The sequence below is a fragment of the Sphaeramia orbicularis genome, chromosome 12, assembly GCF_902148855.1.
Source record: "Sphaeramia orbicularis chromosome 12, fSphaOr1.1, whole genome shotgun sequence".
In the NCBI taxonomy this organism is placed as follows: Eukaryota; Metazoa; Chordata; class Actinopteri; order Kurtiformes; family Apogonidae; genus Sphaeramia; species Sphaeramia orbicularis.
The window spans coordinates 1,235,092-1,260,078 of NC_043968.1; the positions used below are offsets into that span (position 1 = coordinate 1,235,092).

Sequence of the window (24,987 nt, forward strand, 5' to 3'; positions counted from 1 at the left end):
CTTCCTTTGGACACTGTCTACAAAATGTATTCACAGTTTTGAGAAATTTAGATTTTTTTATTTTTTTTTTGAGTTTTTGAAATATTCTAAATGTTCCTTTCCTTCTACTGGTCCATATTTTGATGGTTTAGAACATGTAAATGGTTCCAGATATCAGTCTAGTTCCTATTGATCACTGATAGAAGTCATATATGGACTGTGATTGGATGAGTTCAGTTCTCCTCCAGTGAAAGTCCCGCCCACTTCTATAGTTAAGATTGATGTGCATCCAGACCACAGGACTGGAACATAGAACTGAACCTGACAACCTCACACATTGGACTGGGTCTGATCCACATAGAACAGACGCTGGCGTACAGGGACACTGGAGGCTGTTTTTCACACTTATCATGTGACTATAAAAGGAGTCCGTCTGTACCAGTGTTTGTCACATGTCTTGCGTTTCACAGTGCAATGAAGCTGTCATATCAAATGTCACAGTCAGTAAAGTCAGAGCCGAACACTCGACGCAGCCTCAGGACCTCAGGACGTCAGAGGTCAAAGGTCAAAGCTGAGACTCAGGGGTCGTACATGGGGTTGCTGAAGTTTCCCAAAGCGCTGTAGTCGCTGGCGTCCAGCAGGGGGCCGTAGGATGTTCGTCTGAAATGGAGACGGAGCAGGTGATGAGGACGCCGCATGTACCACATAGAGGTCAAAGGTCAAAGCTGCGACCTGAACTCACCTGAATTTGTAGTAGTATATGCCACCTAAAACCAGGAGGACTGTGGCAATAAACACACAAATGATGGCAGCGATGCCTCCTAGAGAGAGAAAACAAAAGACAGCGGTTTAAATGGAAAGTATAGGCTTGAATTTTCAATACGTTTGTTTTTATTTACTCTTTTAATTTGGGTTTTCAGTTAAGTCAGGGCAGGGGGGTCGAACTCAGTTTAGTTCAGGGGCCATATCCTCCCAATATGATCTGAAGTGGGCTGGACCAGTGAATTAATAACATAATAATATATAAATAATGCCAACTCCAAACATTTCAATATTCTTTATAGTGAAAAAGTAAAATTACATTATGGAGGCATTTACATCTATTAACTGTCCTTTTAAAAATGTGAATAACATGATCAACCGTGAAAAAACTAAAATTTATTAAGAAAAATAAGTGCAATTTTAACTGTATTCTGCCTCTGCTTATCATTTGTAAATGTGCATGAAAACTTACAGATCACAATGTGAGGAAGAAAATTTGTGATTGGAGAACACAGACAGCACCCTTTTGTTTCATGTTCCCTGCTGAAGCTAACCTGTTTAGCATTAACCAGTGAGGTTTTGATTATATGTTAAGATGCCTCCATCAGGTCTGAGAGACTTACCCTCCCTTTCCCTTGGTGTGAACGCCCCCCTTCCTGGAGTGCGACCCCCCTCCCTTTTCCGTTGAATGTAAATTCTCTTGTCTCCTTCCTGAAGTACAACCCCCTTTTTTCTTTATTACTTTGTTTGTCTTTTGTTTTCTGTTGACTGCTTTGAAGTAACTGTCTAAATACCATCTGAAAACGTAGATTCGGGGTCAGACGACTGAAACAGACTCTGTCTGCATCGGTACTCTCACCGTGCTCCGGAACACTAAATAAAGCTACACTCATCGCAGCAAACTTGGAACCACGTTTTGTGATTTTTCTTCAACAAATGGATCTGCAAATACACAAAATATTTTAGTAACTGGCAGAATATTAGTAAAATTACACTTACTTCTCTTAAGACATTTCTAGTTTTTCATATTTTTTGTGACAGGATAGTTTGTAAATTTACACATTTTCATGGAATTACACTTTTTTTACACTAAAACAAAAAGGAAAAATTTGGAATTGTCATTATTTGTAGGTTTTTATGATAGTATTTAACTGATCTGACCCACTTGAGACTAAAGCAGGGCTTTACATGGGCCCTAAAGTAAAAGGATTGACTGTTATTATCTTGAGTGTAATTTTTGCATTTCACAAATTCATCCTACGGGCTGGATTGGACCCTTTGGGCTGGATTGGACCCTTTGGGCTGGATTGGACCCTTTGGCGGGCCGGTTTTGGCCCCCGGGCCGCATGTTTGACACTTGTGAGTTAGGGGGACCAAACGTCCATTTTTGCCCAGACATGTTTTCATAAATTAGTGAAAATGTCTGGTTTTCATTGTGTTTACAGGAAAACTCTTTAAATGCGTGTGTATCGGCACAAGCCCATTTCTGATGTCCATCACTGTCACTGTTGGAAAAGTTCCAGATCCCACTGGAAGAACAGACTTTGGTCTGTCCAGGGACATGTGGGACATGAGGGACATGAGGGCAGTGAAAGGCTCTGGTCCACACCAGCCTGTGGATGTGGGATGGGCCCACCTGTCCACAGACCCACTGGAGCAGGGCTGGCACACATGTGGCCCACGGGCCAAAACCGGCCCACCAAAGGGTCCAGTCTGGGCCATGGTAGGAATTTACAAAGAGCAAAAATGATACTGAAGTTAATAACACATTTTATGAAGTTATTAAGGCATTTTTATAGACTTGCCTTCATGTGATGTCGTCTCTTTTTAATGTTTTTAATGTTGAATATTTATTTTTACCCTGTTTTGGTTCATTTTTATTGACATACATGATGTTGTTTTATTCCACTCCTTCATTTCACATTGATCTGACAGCATCATGTTCTGTTATTTCTGCCCTCTCCACTGTGATACATTCAAAGTTCATCATGTTTTCGTGTTTGCTGGACTCATCTCTTTTATTGTGTTGTCTGCTGTGTTTTTATGCTGCTGTTGTGCACTTTTGCTTTGTCTGTCAAAGCACTTTGTAAACTCAGTTTTTAAAGGTGCTATATTACGGAAGTGTATTGCATTCACACAAAAAAATAAATTCGGCTCTGTTTTTTCAATTAACGAGATAATTATCTTATTATTACGAGAAAAAATAAGTTGAAAAAAATCTGTCTGTTTTTCTGAATTAATGAGAAACAGAGCCAAATTAATTTTTTTGTGTGAATACAATACACTTCCGTGCAATATAAATAAAGTTATTATTATTATTATTATTATTATTATTATTATTATTATTATTATTATTATCATTATTATTATTATTATTATTATTATTATTATTATTATTATTATTATTATTATTATCATTAAGAGTCAAAGGTGTCAAATTTGTTTTAGTTCAGGTTCCACATCCAGACCAATATGATCTACGGTAAAATAATAACATAATAACCTATAAATAATGACTGCAAATGTTCTTCTTGGTTTAATGTGAGACAAATAAATACAAATTATATTATGCCTATAACTATTGCCAAAAAAACCCCCCAAAACATTAATTTATGAAAATGTTTACAGAAACAAACTGTCCTTTAACATGATCACATGCTTTGTAAATACAGTAGTATTCTGTGCAGGTACCCATAAACCTGGAGAAAACATCTCAGTGAACAGTGTGTTTGGAATAATTGGATTATTCCAGCTGCAGAAGTGTCATAAAAGCTGCGGTGTCCCTTTTTCAGTTCATATTTGTTCATGTTATTCACATATTCATGTATCTCGAAGTGGAGCTGACTGTTCTCTTTTTTTGGAAATCAAAATATGTTCACCCTAGTTAAGTTTAAGGAATTCATAAGTTTTTTACTCTGTTTTACTTTATTTTTAATCAAGATTATGAGGAAAACCTTGTTTTATACAGATGGATAGATCAGACTTGAATTCATCATATTTTGTTGTTTTTAATTGTATGGCTTTTTCGCTTTTTTTTAATCTATTCTTATATTTTATTCTTTTATTTAGGTTTTATTTATTCTTCTGTATAGCACTGGGTTTTTTTTTGTACAGTTTCTACATCTTTAAATCTATTCTGTATTTTATTCTTCTATTTTGCTTTTAATTCTTCTTCTGTACAGCACTTTGGTCCACTGCGGTTGTTTTTAAAGTGCTTTACAAATAAAGTTGGATTGGATCATAAACCAAAGCCTGTGACAATAAACTGGAATTTAAAAATATTAAAAGGACTTTGTTCCACAAGTTGATTCGTGGAACAGTTTCAGAGTCTTTTGTCTTCGTGGTTCGGACACGCTCACTCTGTTGTATCAGATGTGGTGGAGTGGATGGAGGTTGGACTGGATGGTGCTTCATCCAGGACTGGAGGCATGTGTGGTCCATGTGAACTCTAGGTTCTGGGTTCGGGATCATTTGTAAGCGGGAAATGGCTGCATTGAATTATAGTGAATATTGAATTATACTGGTTCCAGGCAGGAGGAAATGAAGCCTATGAGATGGGCTCCAGGTCAGTTCACTCATATCCATCCATAATGATGGTACGTGGAGGCGGTTGAAGATCTGGGAAAGGTTACACATTTCCTTTTGTATTCGGCATATTTGTAATGAATCTCTCACATTGTCTGACATTTTACAAACCAGTTTAACTTCGAATGCGTTTCAGAAACAGAGAAAACTGAACATAAACCCAGTGTGTCCATTCACTGTCATTGGGTTTTACTGGTGAATCAATGTTGTAGAAGATGACGCTGTTTCCACGGTAACTACGGAGCCGCTGAACATCCAAATGGGTCATATCTGATGCCCATGAAAAGACGACAAACTGTATTTTACACCAATTATTTCCATGTATTGATAGGATTAGTGGATCGGCAGGTATTAAACAGTTTAGATCAGTAGATGGTTTAGGTTTCTGAGGATTATCAGACTAAATACAGGGTTCTGGATGCTATGAAGTGATGAACTCTGCTAATTTTTCAAGTATTTTGCTCATTTTGTCCTCATTGTAGAAGTATTTGTCCCTTCTATGCCATATTTCAAGGTTTTTTGGTCCATTTTTCCCTTTTTTTCCAAGTATTTTGCTCATTTTACACTCATTTTACAAGTGTTTGTACATTTTATCCTTTGAATAACTGAGTTAAAACTGTATTTTACACCAAATATTTCCATGGATTGATAGGATTAGTGGATCAACAGGCATTAAACAGTTTAGATCAGTAGATGGTTTAGGTTAAAGGTGGATGTTTGGGTTTTTATGGGTTAAACTCTGAACACTAGACAATGATTCAGCAAATCGGTGGAAAATTCCTCCTTTTTTGTCAATGTAAAGCTGTTTTTGTTCTACATTTACGCAGACGATGTGATACAAAGCAGTTGTAAACTAGAGCAGAGTTTCTATGACTGAGGTGACGCATCACATTTAAAACAACGCCCTCTGACACAGTTTAACCTGGACAGAAGTCATAAAAACCATCAGAGTCACAGTGTCAGGTGTAATGAGTCTAAACAAGTCGAAGGAAGAACAAATCAGGAACAGTCTCCAGTTCAGTCATTTAATCTGCAGATCATCTTCTAAAGTATTAATAAACCTCCTGTAAATACCACACAAGTTAATGAATAATTTAATACATAAATGTAGGTCAGTCATTCTGTTTCTTCAGGTCAGAACAGAAGGATCAATACCAATCTAAACAATATAATAATTATGTACATTTTTCAGCTGGATTGATGGGTTTTTTGTACAAACCCAACCCATAATGGAAACATTTGGACATGGAAAACGGGATTAAAAAGTACAATATTAACCTCTGAGATGCAGGAGAACAGAAAAATACAAGTTACGTAAATGGACATTTTGACGTAAGAAATGAAAATAAAAATAAAAGCAGTTTGTTTAATTCCCCCAAAAGGAAATAAAGCCAAAGCTGAATGTAATAAAGAAAAATTGAATAAAAGAAAATGAGCTAAATCCATAAAAACCCAGAGCTACTTTTGTGTCAGTTCCCAAATGATTTTTTCTCCCTATTTCTTAGTGATTTATCCATTTATTAGCTATAATATTTTCTTGTGTATTTTGCATTTTTTCCAGTGAACATTGCGTATTTTCCAATGTGTAATTCACTGATCATGTAGATGTTCATTAAAGCGCAGATTAGAGTTGAGAGGTATTATATTTGAAACACAGAAAACCGAAGAAATAGAGACTTTTTCCAGCAAAATCTGTCATTAACTGAACATAAACCCAGTGTGTCCATCCACTGTCATTGGGTTTTACTGGTGAATCAATGTTGTAGAAGATGATGGTGTTTCCACGGTAACTACAGAGCCTCTGAATGTCCAAATATGGTCATATCTGATGACCATGAAAAGATGAAGAACTGTATTTTACACCAATTACTGACATGTACTGATAGGATTAGTGGATCAACAGGGATTAAACAGTTTAGGTTAAAGGTGGACATTTGGGTCTTTAAGGGTTAATTAATTTATTTATTTTTAACCTTTATTTAACCAGGAAGTCCCTTGAGATGAAATCTCTTTTTCAAGGAAGGTGGTGCAGGTGTTAGTATCTTACCACTTCCTGTCACAAAAAGTGTCAGGAGGAGGGAAACCAGGTCAGTGGTTTAACACTCTGACTGTGTAAATGAACAGAGGAAGACTTTCTATTCCTCCCATTTACTGGCAGCATGTTTTTATTGTGCTTCTAAACTAAGTTAATGAGTAACTGGTTCGTCACTGGTTTGGTGGAGATGATTCCAGTCGTAAACAAGGCTGTGTATTAATCTGTGGAAGAGGATTTAGGTTCAAGAACAGGCTAAAGCAGCGGCTCTCAAACCCCTCAACCCCAACAACATTTGAATCCTGTTTCACATCTCACTTTTACTGAAATCAATATTACAACCTTTTTTTTTTTTTTTGGTGTGTGTGTGTGTGTGTGGGGGGGGGGGGTGAAATAATTTGTCGCACACATTAAAAACAACACACATTTTTGCTTAACCCATAAAGACCCAAACATTCACCTTTAACCAAAACCATCTACTGATCTAAACCATTTAATAACTGTTGATCCATTAATCCTATTAATCCATGGAAATAATTGAGGTAAAATAAGTTTTACCTCAATTATTCAAAGGATAAAATGTGCAAACACTTGTAAAAAAAAAAAAGTGTTCAGAGAACGCAAACCTCCTCCTTCACCCCAAACAGTGTGCATGTGTGGATCGACTATTTCTGTTTAAATTCAACAGTTTCCAGGTTGTTCCATACAGCAGAAAAAGCTTGGTACCAGTCATGTGTATGTCAAATTATATTAAATTCACATCAATATTTGATGAGTTCTAATTTTAAATGTGTGGTAAATGGGATTTTCAATGTTAAATGTAAATGTCCACAGAGTCCACATTCCTCAGTGGATGTGGACAATTTTGTAACAGATACAAGATACTGTTCTAAGCTACAGGTGGATCCAATTGGAGGCTAATCGGAGTCATTTTGAATTTTTTATGAATTTTGGAAAATTGCTCAATGTTGACAGATAGGACAATTGTAGATTTTGTGACCTTGAACTTTGGCCTACTTGGCCCAAAATTTAATGGGCTGGTCCCAGGGCCTAGGCCTATCTGTGGGGAAGATTTGGGAAAGATGGTTGGAAGAGTTTTCCCATAAAGTTGCTAAAAAACAAACAAACAAACACGCAAACAAACAAACACACAAAGCAAAGTGAACACAAAACCTCCTGGAGGAGGTAATGAGAGTAAAATGAGCAAAATACTTGAAAAATAAGGAAAATAATAAACCAAAAACCTTGAAATATGGCATAGACGTGACAAATACTTTTACAACAAGAAAACCCGGTAATGAGGACTAAATGAGCAAAATACTTGAAAAATTAGCAGAGTTCATTGTTTCATAGCATCCAGAACCCTGTATTTAGTCTGATAACCCTCAAAAACCAAAACCATCCACTGATCTAAACTGTTTAATACCTGTTCATCCACTAATCCTATTAATCCATGTCAATAATTGGTGTAAAATACAGTTCTTCATCTTTTCATGGTCATCAGATATGACCTATTTGGACGTTCAGAGGCTCCGTAGTTACCGTGGAAACAGCGTCATCTTCTACAACATTGATTCACCAGTAAAACCCATGGAGTCGGATCAATGACAGTGGATGGACACACTGGGTTTATGTTCAGTTAATGATATGTTTGTTGAAAAAATCACTTTTTATTCAGTTTTCTCTGCTTTGACATAATAACCCTCAACTTTAATCAGAGCTTTTATGAACATCTATGTGATCAGTAAAATGAAATGTAGGAAAATACCTAATTTTCACTGAAATAAATGCAAAATAAAGCAGATAATATCACAATAAATGATGATAAATTCTTTAAGAAAGGTTAAATATAAAGAAAAAATAATTTGGGAACTGCCACAAAAGTAGCACTGGGTCTGTATGGGTTAAACAATACAAAATAAATACTTACAATATGATGCTTTTCCAAATCAGAATATGAAATGTGCACTAATCTTGTTATAATTGTAACAGTAAAGTGAACCCTCCGGTGTCCAGCCCATAGAGGTCCTTCATAACCAACAAAAGTTATAGTAGTTATAGTTAGTAATCTACACAGGGGTGTAAAAAAAAAAATCTCAGTTTGCCGTTTTTATTTATTCATTTTTTTCCTCATTGTTTTGGACTTCATCAACTTGAGCCATAAACAAAAAAGACCAAATACTCAATAACTGTCACATTTTTAACCCTTTAAATGCCACGTTTCTAATGTAAACAAGCCATATTTTTAATGCAAACAACACAAAAAAGTCTCTGTTTTTTCCACTATACTACATAAAATTTGGATTACATACTTTTTTAATTTTTTCCTCCTGTCTTATGTCAGTGATTAACACCAACATTGGTTCATATCCAGTATTATTTCTTGCTCTAGGTCAAATGTTAAATATTAAATGTGTCAGTGTGTATTTTGCACTCACTTGGTAGAAGGGTGTTAGTGTAGGAATTTAACACTGTTTATTTTGGGATGGTTTTAGTGGATGGATCAGAATTTAAAACATCATGAGAAAATGAACAACTTTTGAATTCTGACCTAAAACAAATTATGAAAAATAATTTGACCTTTAATAACATGAAGGGGAAAGTGTGCATAATATGCTCACCTGGATACCAGAGGGTTAAATGTATTATTATTATTATTATTATTTTATTTTTTTATTTTTTATTTTATTTTTTTATTTTTATTCATTTATTTATTTGCTTATTTTTGGAACAAGCAGATTTTGGCAACAAAGATGAATATTTTCACAGTATCAGTGGCTGAAATGAACCTGTTTTTCATCGTACATTTTCTCAGACAGTGGAAACTGCACAAACGGTGCAAAAATGGAAACGTCAGTCTGACATAAAGCTGAGGCGTATGTTGTCGAGAACTGAAACAACACAAACTCTCTCTTAAAGTCATCTCAGTGTTGACACTTTTTTGGGTCAAATGCTGATGTCACCATACGTACATGTATATAGACTAGGGCTGTGTATCTGCAAGAATCTGGCAATACGATACAATTCACAATACTAGGATCACAATATGATATATCACGCTATATCATGATACTGTTAAAAAGGCAATTTTTTGTTTGTTTCTTTTTTTAAAATGATTATTTGCTTGAAGAATTGTATTACACCAGAAATCTGCACAAATACTAAACATATTTTTATTTGATCACAACAGGATCTAATGCTATATCACAAAATGTTCCTGTGTTCAAACTTAAATTCTGTTTTACAGACATTACAGTTTAAGATCCTGTTCAAATGTTCACATTCTATTAGTTAAGAACTAACATCAGAACGTATTTTTGTGCGATCCCAACAAAGGAACTAAAATTATTGAATGAAAGAGTGTTAAATAATAATAATAAATAAAATGGAAACAAAAAAGAAAAACAAAAAAACTAAACTGAACCTCAACAATATCATCATTTGAATAAATATCTAAAAATATCCATACAGTACTTTTTAATATTGATACAGTATTGTGAAGTGAAATATCACGATATATTGCAGAACCTATATTTTCTTACACCCCTAATATACTGTAGATGTGATTATACCAGGACACGCCCACATATGCTGACATCACCACACATATAGACATGATGACATGATGGGCTTGTTGTGCCTGGAACCACTTGTTTTATTTGATGCGTTGCATGTGGAACCAGAACCCCTGTAAGTGTTTCTATCTTCAGTATAATTTGTACACATCCATCCCTGGGCTGGACTGGACCCTTTGGTGGGCTGGTCTGGGGCTGTGGGCCTTAGGTTTGACACCCCTGCTTTAACATGATAAACAGAGCGGAAAGAATAACACAGTGTACGATCTGGAGGCTGTGAGGTCATGTGACTCCCATCGTCTCCACACTCATCAAACCGTTACTGGTTGGTGTGATTAGTATGAATGGGTTTGATGAGCTCGGCCTCTGTGGATAAAAGCGTTGTAAATGTGGAACACACACATTTTCAACATCAAACACTGCATTTCTGACATTCTTGTGACTTTACATGCACCACTTTGTACTTTTATTGCGTTGTTTTACAATAGTCCTTCATACACATGTACAGGAATCTAACCCTCTTTGGTTTTGGGGAAGTCATTCTCAAATGGAGCCTGTGAAAACTTTTAATTAAGTCAAAAAGTCAAGATTTCTGCTCATGCTCCAAACTTTCTGCACATTTAAAACATATGCAATGCATGTTTGGATACTTTTAGGACTATTAAAGCTAACTGGCAACACACATTTTGGCACCAAACGATTAAACCTCTAAGTACTCTTATTATTATTATTATTATTACTTTTTTTCTGATCAATACTCTGTTTTACAAATGTGTATTCGTGCTTGTCTGTGCAATAACTGCTTTTATATGTTTTAGCTGTGTTTCTGTTTTGTTTCTGTTTTTTATTCATATCTTTTTCTAACTCTGACTCAGGGAAACACACGAGAATTCCAGTGTACCTATACTGCTATGTATCTGCGCAGATGGCAAATAAAGTCTATTCTAAACATCAATTAAATCTCTTAAAAATAAGATGTTGCAAATACGTCTGAGTTCATAACTCTGCTGTATTATGAGTGTGTGGTGAATCTGTCTGTTTTGTTTAAATATTAAAAAAAACTGGAAAGTGACCACAATTGGTTTCTCAAAAACTGTGAATCTATTCAGTTTTTAAAGTAAATTTAACTTACTACATACCGTTAGCCCTGTTAGCTTGATAGCTACTGAGAACTGATAGATTGTTTGGAAAAAATATAAATGTATTTGATTAACAAATGAATCATATTTCATAAACACTAAAACAAAGATAACATATTTATATTTATACTCATTTGTTGTCTTTAAATCTGAGAACCTGCTGTAATTTAGAGATATGAGTGACAGGAAATACTTGAATACATTTGTGTATATTCATTTATATGATGGAAAATAGAAGAAAAGCAGCCTTCATCTGGAACATTTACATCTGCAGTGTTTCCTGTGGAATGATCTCTTGGTGTGGTGGTGTGTAATCTGGGGGATGTGTGTGCTATTCATACAAACGTACTTCAGGGTGCAAATTTATGTGTCCCAAGGCTCTACTATCGCTTGTATTGGGGGTGGAGGGGTAGGGTTAACCATCTATTTATTTATTTTTTTATTTATTCATTTATTTATTTAGACAAGAGTCTGTATTTAACTCCATAGTAATACAGGAGTTGTGTAAGACATTATAATTCCTAGACAGTAATAATGTAAGGTAAGGAATTACTTTTAAATAACAGTAACAAGTAATCTGTAATGGATTACAGTCTGGAAATAACTTGCACAACACTGGTAAGGACGTCCCATAACTACTGTGACGTGGGAATGAGGTCCTGAAGCGTCTGGAGCTGACACACCAACCTTTGACTGGACTACTGTCCATAAAAGTACAACTGGTAACAATGGGCCGTCCTGTTGGAGACCATCAACCCACTGGGAATGAGTCACTAAACACTGAACCTTTAACCCAGAAACACCCAGGGCTACGTCTGTGGCAACTCCCAAAGGATTTTTTCTCTATTTTTAACTTTTCTTAAATGATTTATCTCCATTTATTCTAACAATATGGTCAGTATTTTGCATTCTTAAGTGAAAATCAGGTGTTTTTCTACATTTGATTCACTGATCATGATTTTTGTTCATAAAAGCTCAAATTAAAATTGAGGGGTATTATATCAAAACCAGAGAAAATGGAGGAAACAGTGACTTTTTCAGTCAAATCTGTCATAAACCAATCATAAACCCAGTGTGTCCATCCACTGTCATTGATCCAACAACATGGGTTTTACTGGTGAATCAAAGTTGTAGAAGATGACGCTGTTACCACAGTAACTACGGAGCCTCTGAACGTCCAAGTGGCTCATATCTGATGACCATGAAAAGATGAAGAACTGTATTTGACACCAATTATTGACATGGATTAATAGGATTAGTGGATCAACAGGTATTTAACTTTTTATATCAGTAAATGATTTTAGTCTCCAGTGGGTGTTTGGGTCTTTAAGGGTTAAAGTACGAGATGTTCAGTGTCTTATGAGGTGTTGGACTATGCATGTCACAGAAATGTTAACTGAAAATCAACACTGATGTCGCTTACCTGAGCTCACAGCTTTGGATGTGTGTTGTACTCCAGCGGTGGTGGTGGTGGGGCCGGTGGTACCAGTGATAGAGGTGGTGGTACCAGTGGTGGGGGCAGTGGTACCAGTGGTGGTGGTGGTACCAGTGATGGGGGCGGTGGTACCAGTGGTGGTGGTGGTTCCAGTGATGGGGGCGGTGGTACCAGTGGTGGTGGTGGTACCAGTGATGGGGGCGGTGGTACCAAGTGGTGGTGGTGGTTCCAGTGATGGGGGCGGTGGTACCAGTGGTGGTGGTGGTTCCAGTGGTGGTGGCGGTACCAGTGGTGGGGGCAGTGGTACCAGTGGTGGTGGTGGTACCAGTGGTGGGGGCAGTGGTACCAGTGGTGGTGGTGGTACCAGTGATGGGGGCGGTGGTACCAGTGGTGGTGGTGGTACCAGTGGTGGGGGCAGTGGTACCAGTGGTGGTGGTGGTACCAGTGGTGGTGGTGGTACCAGTGGTGGTGGTGGTACCAGTGGTGGGGGCGGTGGTACCAGTGGTGGTGGTGGTTCCAGTGATGGGGGCGGTGGTACCAGTGGTGGTGGTGGTTCCAGTGATGGGGGCGGTGGTACCAGTGGTGGTGGTGGTACCAGTGATGGGGGCGGTGGTACCAGTGGTGGTGGTGGTTCCAGTGATGGGGGCGGTGGTACCAGTGGTGGTGGTGGTTCCAGTGGTGGTGGCGGTACCAGTGGTGGGGGCAGTGGTACCAGTGGTGGTGGTGGTACCAGTGGTGGGGGCAGTGGTACCAGTGGTGGTGGTGGTACCAGTGATGGGGGCGGTGGTACCAGTGGTGGTGGTGGTACCAGTGGTGGGGGCAGTGGTACCAGTGGTGGTGGTGGTACCAGTGGTGGTGGTGGTACCAGTGGTGGTGGTGGTACCAGTGGTGGGGGCGGTGGTACCAGTGGTGGTGGTGGTTCCAGTGATGGGGGCGGTGGTACCAGTGGTGGTGGTGGTTCCAGTGATGGGGGCGGTGGTACCAGTGGTGGTGGCGGTACCAGTGATGGGGGCGGTGGTACCAGGGATAGTTTCATTGATTGTGGTGGCCACAGTGGTGGTAGTTACATGAGCAATGGTGGTCTCACTGGTTGTGGTGGATCCGGTGGCGGTCTCACTGGTTGTGGTGGCTCCCGTGGTGGTGGGTTTGATAGCAGAGGTGGTTTCGTTGTTGGTAGGTGGGGTGGTTTGAACTGGGCCTATTCCGGCGCTGCTGGTCTGTATGGTGGTGGTGGTGGTGGTAATAGCAGGGGTGGTGGAAGGAGTGGTTGGAGCATCTGTGGTGGCTGACGGGGCATTGGTGGTGGGAGTAATGGTTGGAAGGGCAGAGGCTGCACAGGTCAACAGTAGACCTGCAACGGAACACAGCAGGATCAAGTCAGCGGTGACACATGAGGACATGAGTCAGATGGTTTGTATCTGCTGCTCTAAAGTGTTTAATAACCTGTGAACCACTCATCTTACAAGTAAGTCAAATAATTCAGGTAAAAATGTAGTTTCACAGCTTTTCAGTGCCTCAGATTTGTCTTTTTTTTTTGGACGTTCAGAGGCTCTGTAGTGAACAGAGACACCATCAGCCTCTATGACATAGTTTCACCTGTAAAACCCATGGAGTTTGGTTGTAGATGCTTGTTTTTATGTCTTTGAATCATATATTTTTGCTGAAAAAGTCACTTCTTCAGATTTCTCAGTAAGATTGGAGAAAATTAATAGTAATTTTTTAAAAAAAAGCAACAAAACAAATTTAAAATGTGCGCCTTTGAAAACCCTCAGCCTTCAGTCCACACCATACGGACACATACAGACAGATGGACAATGTGCCGGACCCCCCCCCCCCCCCCCTCCACACACACACACACACACACACACACACTCATGGACCTCAGTCCGGACCCTAGTACATAATTCTACAAGTGACAGACCTGTATGTATGTATGTTGTTGTTAAATATCTGCTGAACCACTGGTGCATGCCACAGTTTTTGCACATACATGGACAGACGGACGGACGGACGGACGGACGGACGACCAACTGATGACAATACCCTTCAGCCAATGTGGGCGAAGGGTAAAAACCAGTAAGAAAATTTACAAAATCATAAATAACATGGAGAAATTGAACAAAAACGGCCAAAGTCATCAATAAAATGGACGGGGGCCCACTGATCTGCCTTGGCGGAGGTCTGCGCTCTCCGAGTGCTTTTCCCGTTAGGTTATGTTTTCATCAGCGTCTGTCTGTCTGTCTGTCTGTCTGTCTGTCTGTCTGTCTGTTAGCAAGGTAATTCAAAAACTTATGGACAGATTTTCATGAAATTTTCAGGAAATGTTGATACTGGTACAAGCAGTGGCGTGCACAGACATTTAGAGGGGCAGGTCCACAGCCAACGAAAAAGGGCACCCCTCTCCTGAGTCCGACAATCCTGATCTGCAGCATTTTCATAAATATTGGTCCGCAATAACTTGCCATTACTGTTTATTCAGTATTACACATATGCAGGGCCGTAGCACCAAATTCTGGGCCCATACACAAAAAGTCCTGATGGGCCCCCTGCAACCCCCCCCTCGACACACACACACACACATACACACACACACACACACACACACACACACACACACACACACACGCCCACCCATCTGCCAAAGGCCTTACCCACCAACACAATGGCTATATCACAGGGCTAACATTATGATTTAACCATAATTCGCAAATCTGCTTCAGCTGCTGTATAAGAAAACACAAGCACACAGACTGTATTTACCCATTAGATTTCATGAGTGAAAAAGATTGGGCCAAATTTTTCAATAGCCTATAATAATATGTCATAAAAGGTAATCAAACAAAACATGACTCAATAGTCTTTTTCCTGTAAAGACGCAAAAAAGGCAAAAACAAACAGATTTGAACAAGTATTCCAAAAATAAAAACAGCACAATTCTAGACATTCCAGTTTACTCGACAGAAAAGGCCCACTGACGGCTCTTTTTGCTGGAAAAATCCCTGATGAGGTCTTTAAAGTCCAGTGCTCTTGCCAATGTGCTTTCAATGGAGCGAACCATTTTGTGCTTCTTTCAAGGGGTGTTCACAGAGCAGTGACATCTGTCTTTACTTTTTTGGAATACAATAATATACCAATTTATAAAATCTAATGTGTGAAGTTTGAATATAGGTCGATATTTATCATGTAATTTAGTTGAACAACAGGGAAAAAAAATACTTAAAAAAACCCCAAAATCATAACTTCCCATGGGCCCCCCTCTCCCTTGGGCCCCCCCACAGCCATTTAGGTTAACACCCCTGATCAACGGCCCTGCACATATGTTAGCATTCTACAAAACAATGTTCTGCTACTGCAATGGCCTTACACTGTTCACACCAAATAACTGGAAAAAAACAAACCAAAAACATTCTACTGGTGAAGTACAGTGAGCACAGGCCTGAAGAGTCCAGGATTATGAACCACCCAACCCTGTGAAGATCTACAAAGCCAAAACTGAGTCCCAGAACCAGGACAGTCACTCATTTACTGAACAAGCCAGTATCAGAACCAGTCTAGGACTACACACTGACACAGCTGTGCAGAAGGACTGACATGTGGTCTGGTCCAGGACAGAACAGAGCTGCTACTGTGGGCTGTCTGCTGACAGTCTCTGTCCCTGTTTCTTTACTCTTTCCTTTCTTGGAATTTTGCTGCAATTGATGAATAAGAAACATCAAACTGTGCTCACAGTGAACAGTGTAGACCAGGGGGGTCAAACTCATTTTAGCTCAGGGGCCACATACGCTTAATCTGATCTGAAGTGGGCCGGACCAGTCAAATAATATAAATAATAGGATAAGAACTTCTGAGTGAAAAAAGTAAATTCTGTAATGAAAATGTTTACATCTACAAATTGTACTTGAACATAACACGAACAAATATGAACAACCTGAAAATGGGTTAGTAAAATAAGTGCAATGTTAACAATATTCCACCTCAGTTTATCATTTATACACGTGAATCACAACTTAGAGACCACAGTGGATCTACAAATACACCAAACATTAAATAACAGGGAGAATATTATTAAAATGCCACATATTTCTCTTAAGACATTTCAGATATTCACATTTTTTGTTAAAAGCTTGTCTGTAAATGTAAACATTTTTGTGTAATTTTACTTTTTTTTTTACACTAAAACAAAGAGACAGATGTACAGTTTTCATTATTTACAGGTTATTATGACAGTATTTTACTGGTCTGATCCACTTTAGACTGAAATGACCTGAAATGATTTGAACATCCTTGATTTGCAATATCTTCAGTGTAATTTTTGCTTTTCACAAATTCATCCCAGGGGCCGGATTGGACCTTTTGGTGGGCCAGATATGGCCCCTGGGCCACATGTTGGACACCTGTGTTGTAGACATACAGATTTTTTTTCATGCTTGTGTAACTTATTATAATGACAAACAACGACTTTGACAATAATCTAATAATCTGAAACTTTACATCCCAATAATTTCCAAAGAAGGGGATTTGATTTAACTTTAATATTATGTGTAATACTCCAGTCAGTGTGAATGTAACATGAAGCCTATCGTCTGGGTGTTCACCTCTGACCTGCTCCTGTCGTCCACTCCCCACAAACTACAGACTCCAAACTCCACTGCCTCTGTTCAGCCTGACACCACAACAACACACACTTTTACACACACTTTGGATTCAGAGGCTATTATAGATTTGTGACTCTGGAAATATAGCGGGCACTCACAACTTTTCACGCAAATAAGTAGCAGAGGATTTTCGTCAGTTTGCTGGTTCGCCCCTCCATCTCTCCTCACATTATCAAATACACTGAATTAGCATCACTGGGCCGTGGGCTGTGACCTCTGTGACCTCTATGACCTCTGTGTGACCTCTGTGACCTCTGTGACCTCTGTGACCTCTGTGACCTCTGTGTGACCTCTGTGACCTCTGTGACCTCTGTGACCTCTGTGACCTCTGTGACCTCTGTGACCTCTCTGCTTGTGACAGCTTATCAGCCGACACACACTAGTATTGGACTACCGGCTGCACTAACCAGACAAACTGGTGGGGAACGGGACACAGATTTGCTTAAACAGTTGGAGGTCAAAGGCACCGCTGTTCTGACCAGTTTGACTCTTGCAAAAAGTCGAGGTCATGCGATGTGTGATCAGCAACAGCAGAGCCCCGACCGCACTGAGCAGGAGAGAGAGGCAGAGACAGGAGGCACTGGGAACTATGTGGATTTAACTGAACAGTAAAATATGATTCGAATGTCATGTCGATGCAGACTCTGGTGTCTTCTTTGAATGAGGAAAAAAAGAAATAATTAAGAAAAAAAAAAAAAAAAGATTGCCAGAAGGGCACCGAGGCCAAGGGGCAGGTCTTTAGGGACCCCTCAGGTCTACCTGTGCACGTCCCTGGGTACGAGGAACAAATGGTCACATTTTGGTGGTGAATGGTGTAGTGTGTGTGTGTGTGTGTGTGTGTGTGTGTGTGTGTGTGTGTGTGTGTGGGTGTGGGTGTGGGGGGGAATACTTGAATTTCCCTCAGGATTAATAAAGTATCTATCTATCTATCTATCTATCTATCTATCTATCTATCTATCTATCTATCTATCGTTCTATCGTTCTATCGTTCTATCTATCGTTCTATCGTTCTATCGTTCTATCTATCGTTCTATCTATCTATCTATCTCTCTATCTATCTATCTATCTATCTATCTATCTATCGTTCTATCGTTCTATCGTTCTATCGTTCTATCTATCTATCTATCTATCTATCTATCTATCTATCTATCTATCTATCTATCTATCGTTCTATCTATCGTTCTATCTATCGTTCTATCTATCGTTCTATCTATCGTTCTATCGTTCTATCTATCTATCTATCGTTCTATCTATCTATCTATCTATCTATCTATCTATCTATCTATCTATCTATCTATCTATCTATCTATCTATCTATCTATCTATCGTTCTATCGTTCTATCGTTCTATCTATCGTTCTATCTATCTATCTATCTATCTATCTATCTATCGTTCTATCTATCGTTCTATCGTTCTATCGTTCTATCATTCTATCTATCGTTCTATCGTTCTATCTATCGTTCTATCTATCTATCTATCTATCTATCTATCTATCTATCTATCTATCTATCTATCTATCTATCTATCTATCTATCTATCGTTCTATCGTTCTATCGTTCTATCTATCTATCTATCTATCTATCTATCTATCTATCTATCTATCTATCTATCTATCGTTCTATCTATCGTTCTATCGTTCTATCATTCTATCTATCGTTCTATCGTTCTATCTATCGTTCTATCTATCTATCTATCTATCTATCTATCTATCTATCTATCTATCTATCTATCTATCTATCTATCTATCTATCTATCTATCTATCTATCTATCGTTCTATCGTTCTATCGTTCTATCTATCTATCTATCTATCTATCTATCTATCTATCTATCTATCTATCTATCTATCGTTCTATCTATCGTTCTATCGTTCTATCGTCCTATCTATCTATCTATCTATCTATCTATCTATCTATCGTTCTATCTATCGTTCTATCGTTCTATCGTTCTATCTATCTATCTATCTATCTATCTATCTATCTATCTATCTATCGTTCTATCGTTCTATCGTTCTATCGTTCTATCTATCTATCGTTCTATCTATCTATCTATCTATCTATCTATCTATCTATCTATCTATCTATCTATCTATCTATCTATCTATCTATCTATCTATCTATCGTTCTATCTATCGTTCTATCTATCGTTCTATCGTTCTATCTATCGTTCTATCTATCTATCTATCTATCTATCTATCTATCTATCTATCTATCTATCTATCTATCGTTCTATCGTTCTATCTATCTATCTATCTATCTATCTATCTATCTATCTATCTATCTATCTATCTATCGTTCTATCGTTCTATCGTTCTATCTATCGTTCTATCTATCTATCTATCTATCTATCTATCTATCTATCTATCTATCTATCTATCTATCTATCTATCTATCGTTCTATCGTTCTATCGTTCTATCTATCGTTCTATCTATCTATCTATCTATCTATCTATCTATCTATCTATCTATCTATCTATCTATCTATCTATCTATCTATCTATCTATCTATCTATCGTTCTATCTATCTATCTATCGTTCTATCTATCGTTCTATCGTTCTATCTATCTATCTATCTATCTATCTATCTATCTATCTATCTATCTATCTATCTATCTATCTATCTATCTATCTATCTATCTATCTATCTATCTATCTATCTATCGTCCTATCTATCTATCTATCTATCTATGGGTGTCAGTTTGAGGGTTTTCAAGTGTGCGCACATTATGTTTTCAGTGTTGATAGAATAACTGTTGAATTTGCTCTGAGCTTTAATGAACATCTACATAATCAGTGAAATAAATATTTTTAAAAAATGCACTGAAAAATTTTTAATACAAAGGATAATATGATGAAAACTGGTGGTAAATCATTTAGGAAAGGATATACTGTAATCATGTGGAAATCACCACTAAAGTAGTTGTAGGTCTTTAAGGGTTAATTACACTAATAAATGCAAACATAACTGAAGCTGAAGCTGTGTTTTTGGGTTTTTTTTTTTTTTTTTGATTGGAACAGTTGCAGTGAACAGGAAGTCAGAGCAAACACTTAGTAGGTGTTTGAGGTTTTCCATCTGTACTCAGGTCAGAATGTTTCAACATCATCGTGTGTTCATTAACAGAAAATTAACCTGACTTCTGCATTAACCTGAGATCAGAAAAGCACCGTTCAGTGACTGTTTCACCACAAAATCAGATAGAAAAACAGGACCTTGTGCATGTGCCTGTACTTCCAACAGTCTGCGTGCACCGTTGGAACTGCCGCTGCAAATGTTTCTGTTCTGCCTCCAGTGCATGAACGCTGCTGGATTTATCCACTTCTAATGGACACAAGAACTGAAGAACCTGGAGCTAAAAGGACTGAAGTCACAGTTTGGGACAATTCAACTTGAGCATATAAACATGTTAGATTTGTTTAGCTAAGTCCACCCTATAATGCAGATTCAGATTCAGATTTATTAATTGTCATTCAATAAAAACATTCCAGATGCTGTAAACTGCAAAATGTACAGCACGAAATAAAACAGAAAAAAAAAACAAAAACAAAAAACACAACTAAAAACAACCCAATAAATATGATAAAGTATTAAAAACTGCACTAAAATAAATAAATAAGTTAGTATAGGTAAATAAAAATAGTATAGTATATAAATATTTCTCACAGACTTTTTTGTGACCTCAGTGTTTTTAGCTCCAGGGTTTTCAGTTGTACATTTGTAAAACCGTCAAGTGTGACTTTTGTTTCCAGATCAAATAGAAACAAACTTTCTAAACACGTCTTGAATGATTTCAGGTCAGACTGAATATTTGTCTTTGAACGTGTCTGATCCATTTAAGTCCTACCGAACATTTTACATCAGTGAACATTATAATGTCCTGTCAAATAAATGTAAACACTTACAGAAAATGAATGTGTTGAATCTGTGTTACACCATAAACAGGAAACAAACTCAACAAACCACGTTTCCACAACAGAGCGAAGAGTTTAGTGAAATGAGCTGAAGACGGAAGCACTTTGTTAATAATTGAGTGTCTTCATGAAGCAGAACAGGACAAACCCACAGCTTCATTCACACAAATACTGTTTACAGCAGCAGGTTCATGTTCAGGTCCAGATGATGGGGGTCCACTCACCTGCTGTCAGAGCAGACACCATCAGCCGCTCCATGACTGTAGATGTGCACGCACTGGAGTGAGTCTGCTCCTCTGTGGGTCTGGAGTGGGTCTGGTGTGGGTCTGGTGTGGATCTGGTGTGGGTCTGGTGTGGATCTGCTCCTCTGTGGGTCTGGCGTGGATCTGCTGCCTGGGACTGGAAGTGAATGATTATTAAAGCCCATGCGGGAGGGAGGAGGAGGAGGAGGAGGAGGAGGGAGGGGTGACGTAGTCAAAGCAGTGAAAAGAAACTCAGGACGTTGATAACACGTAGCAGTGATGTTTAATTTCAGAGGAAATACAAGTAAAAACCACAGGATTAGGAAATAACTGGGTGGAGTACTCAGTAGTACTCAGTACTGGAAGAAGTACTCAGGTATTCAGGTACACTGTAGTACTCAGGTACTCAGTGGTGAAAAAAGTACCCAATAGTGGAAGAAGTACTCAGGTACTCAGGTACACCGTAGTACTAAGGTACTCAATAGTGGGAAAAGTACTCAGTAGTTCTCAGTAGTGGAAGAAGTACTCAGGTACTCAGGTAGACTGTAGTACTCAGGTACTCAGTAGTGAAACAAGTACTCAGTAGTGGAAGAAGTACTCAGGTGCTCTGGTACACTGTAGTACTCAGGTACTCAGTAGTGGAAAAAGTACTCAGTAGTGGAAGAAGTACTCAGGTACACAGTAGTGAAGTACTCAGGTACACAGTAGTGAAAAAGTACTCAGTAGTGGAAGAAGTACTCAGGTGCTCTGGTACACTGTAGTACTCAGGTACTCAGTAGTGGAAAAAGTACTCAGTAGTGGAAGAAGTACTCAGGTACTCAATAATACCCAGTAGTGGAAAAAGTACTCACTAGTGGAAGAAGTACTCAGGTACTCAGGTACACTGTACTACCCAGGTGCTCAGTAGTACTCAGTAGTACTCAGTAATAGAAGAAGTACTCAGGTACGCTGTAGTACTCAGGTACTCAGTAGTACTCAGTAGTGGAAGAAGTACTCAAGTCCTCAGGTATACTGTAGTACTCATGTACTCAGTAGTACTCAGTAGTGGAAGAAGTACTTAGGTACACTGTAGCACTCATTACATCACAGTAGTATTCTGTAGTACTCACTATTACCCAGGTACTCAGTAGTTCTCGGTAGTACTCAGTATTACTTAATAGTACTCACTAATATTCAGTATTACTCAGTAGTATTCAATAGTAACCAGTATTACTCAGTAATACTCAGTATTACTCAGAAGTATTCAGTATTACTCAGAAGTATTCTGTAGTATTCAGTAGTTTTCAGTATTACTCAGCAGTATTAGTAGTATTAGTAGTATTATTCAGTATTACTCAGTAGTGTTAGTAGTATTAGTAGTATTATTCAGTATTACTCAGTAGTAATCAGTAGTACGCTGTAGTATTAGTATTATCAGTAGTACTACTAGTATTATTCGGTAGTATCAGTAGTATTAGTATTATTATTCACTAGTACTCGGGTACTCAGTAGTACTCAGTAGAATGAGTAGCATCAGTAGTATTAGTAGTATTACTCAGTGGTACTCAGTAGTATTAGTATTGTTAGTAGTATTATTCAGTAGTACTCAGTGGTATCAGTAGTATTAGTATTATTCTGTATTACTCAGTAGTCATCTGTAGTACTCAGTAGTATTAGCAGAATTAGTATTATTTTTCAGTAGTACTCAGTAGTACTCAGTCGTATTAGTACTTTTGCATCATTTATGTATATTTTAGTACATTTTTGTGCATTTGTGTATATTTGAATGCATTTTTGTGTGTTTTCCAAGCATGTTATCACATTTTTTAATAGTTTTTGCATAACTTAGTGCGTTTTTGTGGATTTTTAACTATATATTAGGGTATTTTGTGTATTTCAGTCTTTGCTGTACAGTGTTTGTGTATTTTAGTGTATTATTTTGTGTATTTTTGGTAATAATAGCTATGATACCATCTGATTTGTGTATTTTAGTGAATGTTTCCTGTGTTTATCATGTGATTTGTGATAACCATGATGTATTTTCATAACTTACATGTGTGTATTTTTCATATTTACAGATTGTTATTTGTTTTTCCTCATTGTCATACATTTATTTTCTGAAATAACGTCTCATGGGACACAACAGGAAGGGGTGGGGCTATCATTTTGTAGCTCCACCCCCTGAAATACATGTGTCCCAATACATTTGTCTATATTATTATTTATTTATTTATTTATTTTTAATTCTTTATTATTATTACATTTTTTTTTTATTGTTTTTTTTTTTTTTTATTGTTATCCACACCATCTCTTCCACTGACCTGTAGTGGAGTACATAGTCATACTTCAAATGAACTTCTATAAATCACAGAATACTTTGTCTTTATCAGTTGGATGTTCTTACGTTGCTTATATTTCTTTCTTCTGATGCTATTCTTTAGTCCAGTCCACATGTGGCAACAGCAGAATTTACACGTGACATTTATTATCCAGATTATTATCCTTATTATGTGTTTCCTTGTGAAAACAGCCTGTGGTGTTTAAAGTGTAGTTCTACTATGAGCCACAAGAGGGCAGCACGTGACTGGGAAAGTCAATGCACGGGGATCCTTAAAAAGTTTCACATTTGTCCTAAATTAAGTCCTAATTCTCCTTCAAATTAGTGATTAATCCTCAAATCTGTCACTCAAGGGTCTTCAAAACTCCAAAACAGACACAATAAATGATGTTTCTACATTTTCTCTTTTACAGAATTAGTCCAATGTGTAACCCCCCCCCCCCCCCCCCCCCCCCCCGGCTGTCACTCTGATGAACACTTTATGACTCATCCAGTGTCAATACCCCCCTTACTCCAGTTCACCAACTCACAAACTTACATTTTACACTCTTTATAAAATGGTCTAATTTGCACAGTGTAAAAAACTGTATTTCCAACACAGTAATTTTTACATATACATGGGATACATGGGTGTAGGTGTTCATGAGTGGAGGTGTTCAATTATGAGACCTCAATGTGAATTAAAGTCTGAAATTATATATATATATATATATATATATATATATATATATATATATATATATATACACACACACACACACACACACACACACACACACACACAGTATATATATATATATATATATATATATATATATATATATATATATATCCACTATAAGAAAAAAAAGATTGTGATTTATTTAAAAAGAAGTATCTGAAAAATAAATGTACCCCTTAAATACACTTGTATGAACAAAAAAATGTCCTAAAAAAACCCTTTAAATTAAAAATAAATTTGTACAAAGAAATAAAATAACTTTGTATGATTTTTTTTCATTAAATGAAATGATCTCCTCAAATAAAATAGACTTTTACCAAAAAGAGTGTCTCAGAATAAAACTAAGCAACATCAAACGTTATATGCCAAAAAAAGAAAACCCCTTCACTTTTTAAATAACGTTCATCTAAAAAAGAAAGAAAGAAAACATCATCAACCTTTTCAATAAAGGGGGCGCTGTTTACCCAAAAGGTCTCTTGCTTTAAAATGAAGGCCACCATAAAAAATAAAAGCATAGGCTGAAAATGTTTAAGGCCTTCAGCTAATGTGGCTAATGCTAAGGAAGTACCCCACTGGAAGTGGGGGGCACTAAAAATAAAATTATTTTAAAAATATTTGAAGTAATCACCTGGAAGGTGT

At 37.6% G+C, this 24,987-nt stretch overlaps 1 long non-coding RNA gene across 1 annotated transcript; it reads right to left on the minus strand.

The window, feature by feature from the left end:
* Positions 1–264: 264 nt before the first annotated feature.
* LOC115429328 (uncharacterized) lies at positions 265–12,645 on the minus strand. The gene is made up of 3 exons (XR_003936768.1): positions 12,496–12,645; positions 722–800; positions 265–639 (listed from the first exon to the last, which is right to left on the minus strand). It is a non-coding gene; the product is annotated as an uncharacterized LOC115429328 (long non-coding RNA).
* Between the last annotated feature and the right edge of the window lie 12,342 nt (positions 12,646–24,987).